At 37.0% G+C, this 14,019-nt stretch overlaps 1 protein-coding gene across 1 annotated transcript in view; it reads right to left on the reverse strand.

Moving 5' to 3' along the window:
- Window positions 1-14,019, reverse strand: part of DAB1 (DAB adaptor protein 1) — a 411,660-nt gene that overhangs the window by 42,330 nt on the left and 355,311 nt on the right. The gene's annotated exons all lie outside the window — the stretch shown is intronic.

Here is a 14,019-nt window from a genome sequence, read left to right on the forward strand (position 1 = left end):
CAACTTACTTTATTAAAATAGATAAAAACAAGCAACATGTTTTTCAGTCAACCGGTGGTCAGTCTGCTGGGTGACTGTTAGATTCCAGCCTGCTCTTTTTGCACTAAGAAGGGTACTTTACCAAATGTGAGTGCAATGTTTCTCATATACCATCTTACAAAAGTATATACAGTGCTAGGCCACGTGGCGCTTCTATTCTCTTCTGTTCTCTACAGATTGCTGATTTTGGATCTCGGCCTTGGATCCTACCACAGATAGCTGCCTGGACCTGGACATTCTGCCTCTTATCAGGTTATATTTCTATACCCTCCCCCTTTGATATACGGGACTTGAACATTTATATGATAATCAGTGACTTGACAACTGTGATTGTATTCTGATTTTGTGCTTTGATTATATTGTATCATAGTATATTATACTGCCACAATTTTATTTTAACCTTTTTGCCCAAGGGCGCCCCCTATATATTTTATTTTTTATGGATGATATTGCATTAGAGTTCGCTATCCAATCCAATGCAATTTTGTCTAAGGCCGCTAGATTATACAATTTGATATCAGGCAAGGCTAAACCGGCATATTCCTTTTTTTTGCATCAGTCTATTTAGTGACAATCAGCCCAGAGTTAAAGATCAGCAACTATTTTCTTGAAAAGGCTGGAGTAGTTAAATCTATACCAAATTCTTGGGTTCTTATGAAATTGTAACACTAAATATATACTTTATTGCTTGAACTACCTTAAAGGGACACTGAACCCAATTTTTTTCTTTCATGATTCAGATAGAGCATGCCATTTTAAGCAGCTTTCTAATTTACTCCTACTATCAAATTGTCTTCATTCTCTTGGTATCTTTATTTGAAAAGCAAGAATGTAAGTTTAAATGCCGGCCCATTTTTGGTTAACAACCTGGGTTGTCCTTGCTGATTGGACAGCACCAATAAAAAAGTGCTGTCCAATGTTCTGAACCAACAATTGGCTGTCTCCTTAGCTTAGATGCCTTCTTTTTCAAATAAAGATAGCAAGAGAACGCAGAAAAAATGATAATTGAAGTAAATTAGAAAGTTGCTTAAAATTGCATGCTCTATCTGAATCACAAAAGAAAAAAATTGGGTTCAGTGTCCCTTTAAATGGGTGATCTAGAGAGCGATCTTTAGACTTGAATACCCTTAACAGTTTTTCAGCATTTATAAGTTCGCTATATTGGGGCATATTTATCAAGCTCCGTCTAAAGACGGCTGCTCCATAACCTGCCCACCTGCTCTGATGCGACGGACAGAAATCGATCGGACACGATCGGGTTGATTGATACCCCCTGCTAGTGGCCGATTGTCCGCGAATCGGCAGGGGGCGGTATTGCACCAGCAGTTCACAAGAACTGCTGGTGCAATGATATAACTATCTGAGTCCTTGAACACTATAAGGCATTATAGTCTCTTCTGATTTCATATATTAAAAATAACTTCTTACTTTGTATCTGATACTTTTGTACTTTCTAATTCAACATGTTTTACGGTTTCAACCCCCCATTCCATTGCATAGGGCAGTCTGTTTGCCAAAGCATAGTCTTTATCATTGTGAGAATATGTCTGTAGTATATGACATTACGGGGATGTTAAACAGTAAATACATACATAGTAACATAGTAACAGAGTAACAGAGTAACATAGTAACATAGTAACAGAGTAACATAGTAACATAGTAACATAGTAACATAGTAACAGAGTAACAGAGTAACATAGTAACATAGTAACATAGTAACAGAGTAACATAGTAACATAGTAGCATAGTAACAGAGTAACAGAGTAACAGAGTAACATAGTAACATAGTAACATAGTAACATAGTAACATAGTAACATAGTAGATGAGGTTGAAAAAAAGACCGAAATTCATTGAGTTCAACCTATACAAATCTAATATACTTAAAAAAAAGAGGTCCAGTTGAGCTTAAATTAATCCAATTAAAAGGTGACCTAATTAACACAAGCAATCATATCCTTGAGTTTCTAGCCAGAAATGTATCCAAACCATTATTAAATCTATCTAAGGTATTGGCATTCACTACCTCATTTGGTAATGAGTCTACCAAACAATTTTATTATTGTATTCAAAGCAAAAAATACCCTTAGAATAATATGTAGATGCATTTTGTGTGATTATATAATTGTTTAAATATTGAAAATATAAGTGTAAAGGTTTATTTTCTATGTATTATTTTGGTTTCTATAAAGTAATTGATGTCACCATTTGTTAATTATTTTTTTTCTGTGCAAACAAAGCTGTGTGGAATCCCTTTTAGATTATCCTATGTCCCACACAGCTTGTTTGGCTCTTTTATCTGTTCCTAATTGTTTTCGGCAGTGGAAATAGATAAGGGGCAGCTTAAGTTCTAACAGAACGGCACCCATTTCTTTATAGAATCTCAGTGCAATTTAGAAAATCAACAATGTTCAGAGTTAAATTACAGGGAAAGGGGACAAAATAAAAAAATGAAGGTATAATAATACGTTTTTAACTACACATAATTAAAAAAAACAATTATAATCTCATACTGCTTTATATCTGTTTAACATGTTGTCGGCCAAATAGCATAGAAGCAACCTGTAGAACCAATGTCCACAATACAATATGTGTTCTCAATGAGAAGCTTATGTTCGTGATGCTGGTTATATTCATCTAATGAAATGAGATCTGAAAAGTTGAGGAACGCATTGTGAGAGAACGTTACATGTTTTTAATGTAAAATACATATCTTTATTCACTTGGGTATTTTTACTAAAAAACACTATTGAAGACGAGTCCGGATCGAGTTAACTGGACAACTCAGGGTCCAGGGTGCAAATAGAAACAATTTGCTTGGCACATAAAAATATGTGAGTACACTTCAATAGGGTTTTGTGCGACTACAGTTATGCTCTGTAGCTCCCCACCTCTCGTTTTACTTAATTGTTGTGTTGTTGAAGCTGGAATCCAGAGCTTTAAGGCAGAAAAGTGACTACCTGTGTACACCAGGACTCATCTCTAAGGAATTTTCCAGTGAATGGTTCTTATCTTATATATGAACTTGGATTAAATATTTTCTTCTTTTGAAGAAAGTGCGCTATTGTCTGTCCTGTGGTTATCAGTGGTTCTGAATACATAGGGGCCGAATGATCACCCCCCGAATGGAGCTAGATGCCCCTGTTTCTGCACAAGCCTTCTTAAGACTGCAGCTCCATAACTGGTCTGCTGCCGCTGCCTCTGAGACTGTGGACATCAATCCACCCGATCCTATATGATTGGGCTGATTGACACCCCCTGCTAGAGCCATAGCTCAGAAGCACCATGCTGTATATCAGACAGTAATACAATATGGCTGTTACATTCAGTAAATGCATCAGTTCCTGTATCCCTAATGCACCAGAGCACCACTACAAAGCTCTGGCTCTGTCACCGCCTACCGCTGACATAGTTAAGGTGGTAATACGACTATGAACTGTTTTGTATATTTTACAAGCAGAGCGAGAATTGTGATAATCCACCTTACATAAACAAGAGGCTGTAACAGGGAGTAGCTTTGGGTCGCTGACATCAGAGTAGAACTTCTAATCCCTCAATGGACGTACAAAAAATAAAATAAATAAATAAAAACGACTTTTGCAATGCAGGTAAAATACAGCAGACGCCCCTTGCTGCAGTGCGCCTGTAGGCACATGCCTACTGTGCCTAATGAGAAATCCGGCCCTGATCTCAGCTGTTTGCGCGTGTCAGGTTTTTTGCTCATATTACAAGTTGAAAGTAAACACGTTCGCTTGAGGCGATTGAAATTAACGCACGTCGGTTTAGTGCAACCAGAGATCTGGTTAACTGTTTTGCAAAAGTGTCACAAAACACATCAAAAATACATGTAAAAGTAGTTACACTCATAATAACACACGGCTAGATTACGAGTCTTGCTTTAGCCTTAAAAAGCAGCATGGGGGGTCCCAACGCTGCTTTTTAACGCCCGCTGGTATTACGAGTCAGACAAGAGAGGGTCTACCACTCACTTTTTTTCCGCAAATCCCCTTACGTCAATTGCGTATCCTATCTTTTTAATGGGATTTACCTAACACCGGTATTACGATCGCCTGAAAAAGTGAGCGGTAGACCCTCTCCTGTCAAGACTCCTACCGCATTTAAAAGTCAGTAGTTAAAAAGTTAATGGGATAACGCCAGAATATAAAGCTCTTAACTAAAGTGCTAAAAAGTACACTAACACCCATAAACTACCTATTAACCCCTAAACCGAGGCCCCACCCACATTGGAAACACTTAAATAAAATGTCGACCAGACATCGCCGCCACTTTAATAAATGTATTAACCCCTAAACCACCACACTCCCGCCTTGCAAACACTAGTTACATTTTATTAACCCCTAATCTGCCATCCCTAACATCGCCGACACCTACCTACATTTTTTAACCCCTAATCTGCTGCCCCCAACGTCGCAGCTACTATATTAAATTTATTAACCCCTAAACCTAAGTCTAACCCTAACCATAACACCCCCTAACTTCAATATAATTTAAATTAAACAAAATAAATGTACTACTATTAAATAAATTAATACTATTTAAAACTAAATACTTACCGATAAAATAAACCCTAAGCTACTACAATATAACTAATAGTTACATTGCAGCTATCTTAGGATTTATTTTTATTTTACAGGCAACTTTGTATTTATTTTAACTAGGTACAATAGTTATTAAATAGTTATTTACTATTTAATAACTTCCTAGTTAAAATAATTACAAAATTACCTGTAAAATAAATCCTAACCTAAATTACAATTACACCTAACACTACACTATCATTAAAATAATTAAATACATTACCTACAATTAAATACAATTAAATTAAATAAACTAAAGTACAAAAAAACAAATACTAAATTACAGAAAATAAAAAAAGAATTACAATTTTTTTAAACTAATTAAAAAAAATATGTGATTGGGTTTGCACAGGAGTAGGTTGTTAGTTTTTTTTCCACTTTTTTTGTTCCATTAACTTCTTTGGGGGAATATGTTATTGAACACACAATATTGTAAGTTTGGCTCCTACGTTTGTCGGGTTAGCACACAAGCAAAAACAATTTATTTTCAACTTCTAATATGAGTGCAACTCGAGCAGGAGTGTTAAATAATGCTCCACTTGTAATCTGGCCCATAATGTTCTCAGTCTTGAAAATGAGCACATTACATGATGACACCAACATTCTGAATCTGCTAGAGGTTAATCCTAATGCTATGGATACTAATTTAGATCATGATATGCTATTCAAAATAAATAGAAAAATTATTATTACAACAGGATTCAAAAGACTGGCAGGATTTGATTCTTCTTGATAACTATATTCTACATGACATAGTCCCTAGAGGGCTTAGATTATTTAAGTTCCTTGCCTTTGATCTGGAAGAGGTGGAATTCACCACAACGTGGGAAACTTCCCTACATGAATGTTCTATTAAACTTATTAAAATCTTGATCAAATACAGGGAATATAGACTTGATAAAGCCAAAAAAGAGATTGATGAGATTATTACCAAAATCCAACCATTCAAACTTGAGGAAAAATGGGTGGCAAGAAAAAATAATATCCAATCCAGAATCAGAAAAGTTGAGGCAGAATTACGGGCCAATAAAAGTTAAAAATTGTCTAGGGACATACAGGATTTTAAAGAACATAAGGTACATACCTCCAAAAAAAGTTTAAATAATAATTACAACAAAAATACTAGAAACAAGAATTGGGCTCCACAAATAGCCCTTAATTCAAATAGTTTACCTATGCACAGACAGGGGGATAATTACCAACCTAGAAGGACAGACACCATTCCATCAGAGAAAGAAAGAGGATTAAACTATAATAAGCAGAGAACTCAATATTATAATAAAAACTTTACTAATAGAAGTGATACATCTTACTCTAGCCAACCACACACAAATAATGCAGTAAGAGGGTGAAACATTAACTTTAGGACCACAAATATATATGACATCTTTAACAATAAGGGGTATGTATGGGACTCCCCTAGAATCAGATCCTTTTTTTAGGACAAAGACAAGAACTGAGGATAGGAGACCCTCAGGACAGGGGTCCATCTTTCCAGCACAGGGACAGAATGCAACCACCATTAGCAGTTTGGGAAAACCAGCAGCAGAGAGCAAGGAAGAGAACTCTAGATACAGAAGAGGGAGCATAGAAGAGGGAGAAGAGGAGGACTTAGATTGAATCAGATTGAGTTCGCATTCTATTGGCTTTTCCGATCATCCAATAGAATGCAAGCTCAATCTGATTGGCTGATTGGATCAGCCAATCGGATTGAACTTGAATCTGATTGGCTGATTCCATCAGCCAATCAGAATTTTCCTACCTTAATTCCGATTGGCTGATAGAATCCTATCAGCCAATCGGAATTGAAGGGACGCCATCTTGGATGACGTCCCTTAAAGGAGCCTTCATTCGTCGGTAGTCCGTCGGGAAAGAAGGATGTTCCGCGTCGGCGGGATGAAGATTCAAGACCCGGCTTCGAAGATGACCTCGCCCGGATAGAAGACTTCTTCAGCGCCTCTTGGAAGATGACCTCGCCCGGATGGAAGATTTCTTCAGCGCCGCTTGGAGGATCACTTCATCGGATGGAAGATTTCTTCAGCGCCCCTTGGATGATCACTTCTGCCGGTCCGGATGTCCTCTTCAGTTCCATCGGTGGCTCGGCTGAGTGAAGACAACTAAAGGTAGGATGATCTTCAGGGGATTAGTGTTAGGTTATTTTAAGGGGGTTTTGGGTTAGATTAGGGGTATGTGGGTGGTGGGTTTTAATGTTGGGGGGGTTGTATTTTTCTTTTACAGGCAAAAGAGCTGAACTCTTTGGGGCATGCCCCCACAAAAGGCCCTTTTAAGGGCTGGTAAGGTAAAAGAGCTTTGAACTTTTTTAATGTAGAATAGGGTAGGGCATTTTTTTATTTTGGGGGGGTTTGTTATTTTATTAGGGGGCTTAGATTAGGTGTAAGTAGCTTAAAATTGTTGTAATATTTTTTTAAATGTTTGTAACTTTTTTTTTATTTTTTGTAACTTAGCTTTTTTTATTTTTTGTACTTTAGTTAGTTTATGTAATTGTATTTAATTGTAGTTATTTGTAGGTAGTTTATTTAATTTATTTAATGATAGTGTAGTGTTAGGTTTAATTGTAACTTAGGTTAGGATTTATTTTACAGGTAATTTTGTATTTCTTTTAGCTAGGTAGTTATTAAATAGTTAATAACTATTTAATAACTATTCTAACTAGCTAAAATAAATACAAAGTTACCTGTAAAATAAATATAAATCCTAAGATAGCTACAATGTAATTATGAATTATATTGTAGCTATCTTAGGGTTTATTTTACAGGTAAGTATTTAGTTTTAAATAGGAATAATTTATTTAAGTGTAGTGTAGTGTTAGGTGTAATTGTAACTTAGGTTAGTTTTTATTTTACAGGTAAATTTCTCTTTATTTTAGCTATGCAAGCTATTAAATAGTTAATAACTATTTAATAGCTATTGTACCTAGTTAAAATAAATTGAAAGGTGCCTGTAAAATAAAAATAAATCCTAAGATAGCTACAATATAATTATTATTTATATTGTAGCTATATTAGGGTTTATTTTATAGGTAAGTATTTAGTTATAAATAGGATTAACTTAGTTAATAATAGAAATATTATTTAATATTTATTTAATTAATATTTAAGTTAGGGGGGTGTTAGGGTTAGTGTTAGACTTAGGTTTAGGGGTTAATAATTTTATTACAGTGGCTGCGGTGTAGTGGGGGGCAGGATAGGGGTTAATAAATTTATTATAGGTGGCGACGGTGTAGGGGGGGCAGGATAAGGGTTAATAAATTTAATATAGGTTGCGGCGGGTTCAGGGTGCGGCGGTTTAGGGGTTAAACTATTTATTTATTTGCGGCGAGGTGCGGGATCAGCAGGATAGGGGTTAATAACTTTATTATAGAGGGCGAGGTATAGGGGGGGCAGGATAGGGGTTACTAGGTATAATGTAGGTGGCAGCGGTGTCCGGGAGCGGCGGTTTAGGGGTTAATACATTTATAAGACTTGCGGCGGGGTCTAGGAGCGGCGGTTTAGGGGTTAATACATTTATAAGACTTGCGGCAGGGTCTAGGAGCAGCGGTTTAGGGGTTAGTAACTTTATTTAGTTGCTGGGGGCTCCGGGGGCGCCGGTATAGGGGGTAGAACAGTGTAGTTTAGTGTGAGTGTTTAGTGACATGCTAGCAATAAAGCTGGGAAAAAGCCAAAGAGCAGCGAGATCGGATGAGTGATAACTCTCACAGTCCGCTGCTCATCGCCCCGCGGCTTTTTGACAGCTTTATTTGATAACTTAGGCGTATTTTTTCAGGTCCGCGGCGGCAAAGGTAGGCGGGCTTAGGTGGGCGTATTGGGCCGGCGAAGGCAGGAAAGTTGACACGTTGATAACTACCCCCCAATATGTGAGAATCTGGCGGAATTGCACACATCTTGATTCTTTGGGAGAATATGTTATCGAGCACACAATATTGTAAGTTTGTCTCTTACGCTTGTCGGGTTAGCACACAAGCGAAAATAATTTACTTTCAACTTGTAATACGAGTGCAACTTGTGCGGGAGCGTTAAATAATGCTCTACTTGTAATCTGGCCCATAATGTTCTCAGTCTTGAAAATGAGCACATTACATGATGACACACCAACATTCTGAACTAATTACTCCCTGCTTGTCCTTTCAGTGGGTGAAAGAAAACTGAGTTCCAGGGACTAACCCTCACCAGACACAAAGCTGTGTCATGATATATTACATTTTAAAAATATTAAAAATAATGTTTTGTAGGCTTCTTGTTTGTGTATGACTCTCCATTCAATTACCAATATTAAATAAATACATAAATAATCCAGGGTCATTTTGCAGTAGAGCAATCAAGCAGGCAGGCTATGGCTATCGACCACACCAACCAATAGTTAATATAGCTCCAGCCACTCCTCTTCACTCTATTACACCAACAAGGTGCACAAAATATTAAATATTGTATCATTCAATGCAGCAGGTAAACTTCAGGAGATTTGCTGTTGTAAGTTCTCTAAATGAGTTCATGTTTTATTCTTTTGTTCCAATGTAAGTGTAAATTGGCCTCTATGACAACTCCACATATTGAAGCAAATTTTTATAATATGCTATAAATTCCTGGAACAATTAAACCACAGGGCAGGATGCCAAAAACCAACACAGTCCCTGGAAAAGGAAGCATTTGACAGGCATTCTTTCAGGAAGGAAAGGCATTGCTTTGCAGAAAAACATTTAAAAGGCCACAGTGGTCAACAAATTACATGTGATGATTATAGCATGTCATTTTAAGACTAGCGACCCTGCGCTAATATCTATTAACCCCCTTCCCTTTAAGCCCTGATCAAAGTTGTTGGGTTTGGTGCAGCACAACTCTTTTTTTACAGCTAATATGACTGTGTAACATGAGGCATCTTCGCAACACTAATGTGTCACAACACATCATCTGTATTTGTCAGTTCCTCTGTGTTTTTATGGTATTATACACAGCACATTTTGTAAACCAAACACCCTAACATTGCTGCATCTTTATCAAAACTGCCTTTACCCTTGGGTAAATGTCTGGACCTCTTCATCAGACTGATCTGTATAATAAACAAGAAATAACTATGTACTCTGTATAAAATATTGTATCATTCATTTGAAACAGAAGCATTTAAAATGTTGTTAAATATGAGGTAACAGATGTTTAAATGTAAATTTAAACTAACATGCCAGTATCATTTGTGTACCTCCTTCTAATGCTTATTTTCTTATATCCCTGACAAAGCACAAAACATGTAGGATCCTCTGGATACTTTTTTTCGGGCTGGTTATTACTTATGGCAATGATGTTGATGCTTGTACTATTGTGATTTTAAATGGATACAATAAAAGTTAGTTTTTTACTCTTGAAGCCAGTCCTCTCTATTTTGGGACTTTTTGGATTCATTCTTATTTTCTTATAGCTGGATGTACCTTTCAACCAATGAGCATCAGTAGGATGCACCTATCAGCCAATGATACTTAGCTGGAAATACCTGTTAACCAGTGAGCTTTCCAGGAATTACCTATCTACAAGTGAGCATCAGCAGGAAGTACCTATCAACTAATAAGCATTAGCAAGAATTAAATAGCAGTCAATGAGCATTAGTATGGTTACATTTTAGCTTTTTACTTTACATTTTTCTAGTGCGCTTATTCTTCTGCTTATATCAAACTTCTCAATCGTCCTGTATATTGCACAGTTGTCATGGTTTTCCCGATATGCCTGCTTTCTAACTCAACCCTACACATTCCTATGGTTGCCACATTTTCTGGAAAAAATACCAGCCATACTCATTAGCATTTATTAGCATAAATAATTACATATCATAAATGAGGAACTAAACTTAAATGATCATTTGTTTGCAATTAGATTCCAATACACTTAGAAGATGTTTTACCAAGATAGCATATTAATTTACATATTTAATCTTTATTTAAAAATTTGACCTGAACCTTAAAAATACTGACTATGTCGGTAAAATATGGCATGTGTGATCCCACACTCTGTACACTAATCCTTTCTGCTGTGTATCCATTCAAATACACTGGTGGGACACCACCCCAAATCTCCAATCCCCATGTCCCAAAAAACCTCCTGTGAATAAGGAATATGTTAGATAGTGTTATTGGGAATATGTTTCCTCTTAAAACTCTTGAAATTATTTTGTTATTAAGGTTCAAATATCAGACATTGGCCTCTAGTTATCAAGCTCCGTAAGGAGCTTGATGGCCCCTGTTTCTGGGGAGTCTTCAGACTCGCCAGAAACAGCAGTTATGAAGCAGCGGTCACAAAGACCGCTGCTCCATAACCTGTCCGCCTGCTCTGAGCAGGCGGACAGACATCGCCAGAAATCAACCCGATCAAGTACGATCGGGTTGATTGACACCCCCTTGCTGGCGGCCCATTGGCCGTGAGTCTGCAGGGGGCGGCGTTGCACCAGCAGCTCTTGTGAGCTGCTGGTGCAATGCTGAATACAGCGAGCGTATTGCTCGCCGTTTTCAGCGATGTCTGTCGGACCTGATCCGATCTGTCGGATCTGGTCCGACAGACATTGATAACTAGAGGCCAATGCATCAAGTATGGCACAAAACTGAGATATATACCCTGAAAATAAGAAGAGAACATTTTTAAAGCGAATAGTCAATTCATATTAAGAAGAAAATATTTAGGGGTTGTTTTGTCATTGGTTTCCGGTTGAGTTATTCTCTCTCTTTGCATACTTGTATTATTACCCTGGGGAAAGTCTCCCTAAGGGTGATAGGGGAAACTGGACTTGGACTTCCTGGCCAATTTGGCTAGAGGGATATGGCTGCACCTCACTGACAAGCCCCACAGAAGGCTGAAATTATCTTCAGTGGTTGGCATGTTTTTCAGTCAGGGTTGATTGCCCAGTATTTTGAGGCTGCACTGTCCTTTTTAGACAAAGTTCTCCTCTGTGAAAGGAAAAGTTGTGCAAAAAGAGGCTGCTCCCAGGTGGTGACCTAACAAATAAAAAGCTGCTGAGCTGTTGTTCGTTCCTGACTGAGCCCTTCTCTCTCTTTGTATAGTTGTCATTGGTCTACAATCAGGTCGAGCAGACCTCAACCTCGCTAAATGCCGACAGCTTATGCTGTCAGCATTTAACATTGCACAAGCGTTTTTATTTTGTTTTATGTTTGGAAATATTATGGTTGAGGCCTAAGAAAAGACAAAACTTTTGCCACGCTAATAAAATATTATAAATGGAAGTAAAATTTTTCACATTTTTGGGAAAAAACTTTGGATGACAGTGACGGAGTGAGTTCAGTGAATAAGGATGTATTATATTTGTTTCTAGATCTAGTGGTGAGAAATAATCTGAATTTGCTAACCATCCTATCACAACTTTCCCCAAAGAGACGAGGCTATATAGGTGGAGGTTTGGCAAAGCGAACCCAACATAATTTTTAGGTAGAAAGAGTTTCTTTAAAGCTATTCTAGGTTTTCTCCCCTGCCAAATGAAATGTAGCATGCCCAATTGCAAAGTTTGAAGATCTTTCCTTCTGAGAAAAATATGAACATTTTGTATTATATAAAGGATCTTAAGAAAGGAAATCATTTTAAAAAGAGAAATTCGCCCAGAGAGAGGTAATGGAAAATGATGCTATCGTTTCAAGTCCTCCTTAATTTTAGTCAATAGAGAAATGATATTTAAGTTATACCAGTCCTTTGGGTCTAGTGAAATAGATATCCCAAGATATTTAAAAGAGATTGTTGCAGTTTTTAAAGGGGTTCGAAAGAGAAGGATTAGGGTTTTTGCTTAACCAAGAAAAATTCTGATTTAGTTGTGTTAACCCTATAACATGAAAATGTACTAAACATGTCAATAATTTGTATAAGGTGTCAGCATATATTACAACTATAATAACAATAATGAATAAAAGAGGTGAAAGCGGGCATCCTTAACACATGCCTTGATCAAGACATATTCTGAGTTAGTTGGCCTTTGATCAAAAGTGAACTTTTAGGTTTATTGTAAATATTTTTCACAAATTGCAAAATGGGACCTCTGAAACCAAATTTATCCAAAAAAAAGAAAAGAACATATGATCATGTTGGACCGAGTTGAACACCTTCTTTGCGTCCAAGGAGATAACAGTGGGATCTTCCAGACCAGGCCTTTCTGTTAATTCCTTAAGATATAGGGGTCGATTTATGAAGCAGCAGACGCTGCTTCTGACCCATTTTGCTTCAGTTCTGCCTGAAGCTGAAGTTAAAGGGACACTAAACCCAAAATTTTCTTTCATGATTAAAAAAGAGAATGCAAATTTAAACAACAATCCAATTTACTTCTATTATTTATTTTGCTTCATTTTTGATATCCTTATTTTAAGAAAAAGCGATGCACATGGGTGAGCCAATCACACGAGGCTTCTAAGTGCAGCAACCAATCAGCAGCTACTAAGCCTATCTAGATATGCTTTTCAGCAAAGAATATCAAGAGAATAAAACAAATTAGATAATAGGAGTAAATTAGAAAGTTGTTTAAAATTGCATGCTCTTTCTATATCATGAAAGAAAAAAAATTGGTTTCATGTCCCTTTAAGAAGCAGCGGTCCTAAGACTGCTGCTCCTTAACTCGTTTGCCACCTCTGAGGTGGCAGACAGCAATCAGCCCGATCGAATACGATCAGGCTGATTGACACCCCCTTCTAGCTGCTGATTGGCCGCAAATCTGCAGGGGGCAGTATTGCACCAGCAGTTCACAAGAATTGCTGGTGCAATGATACATGCTGACAGCATGTGCTGTCGGCATTTATCGATGTGCGGCAGACATGATACGCTACATCGTATTATGTCCGTCCACACAATAATAAATTGACCCCATATTCTAGAATGAGAAACAATTCTCTAATTTTGCTGAAGAATTTGTGCCCTTCAAAAATCCTACTTGATCTAAATTAATCTCCTGATTTAAAGGGGTTTGAAGTCTATTGGCCAACATTGATGTTAGAATTTCCTAATCTAAATTAAGAAGTGCAATTGGCACTCTTCAAGATCAATGTGGTCCAGGATGGAGAGAAGGCGTTTGAACAAGGGTCCTCATCAATGAAATATTTTTCAAGTATGGGGTAATATTTGATTTCAAGATATTATAAAATTCGTTAGGCAAAAGATCCGGCCCAGGCGTTTTGTTTAAAGAAATTGCATCAATGGTATCCAGAATTTCTTTGTCTGAAATTGGGATGTTAATCTTAGATAAAAATTGGGTCGTAGTAACTGGATTTTTTATTTCCCCCCAGAATTTATCTCTACTGTCTAGATTCACAGTTCTAAGTGAATATAAATCTGCATATATATTATTTTTTAATATACAGTGTGTGTGTGTGTAATATACGGTATATCTATATCTATCTAT

This window comes from Bombina bombina, chromosome 10 (genome assembly GCF_027579735.1).
Source record: "Bombina bombina isolate aBomBom1 chromosome 10, aBomBom1.pri, whole genome shotgun sequence".
NCBI lineage: Eukaryota > Metazoa > Chordata > Amphibia > Anura > Bombinatoridae > Bombina > Bombina bombina.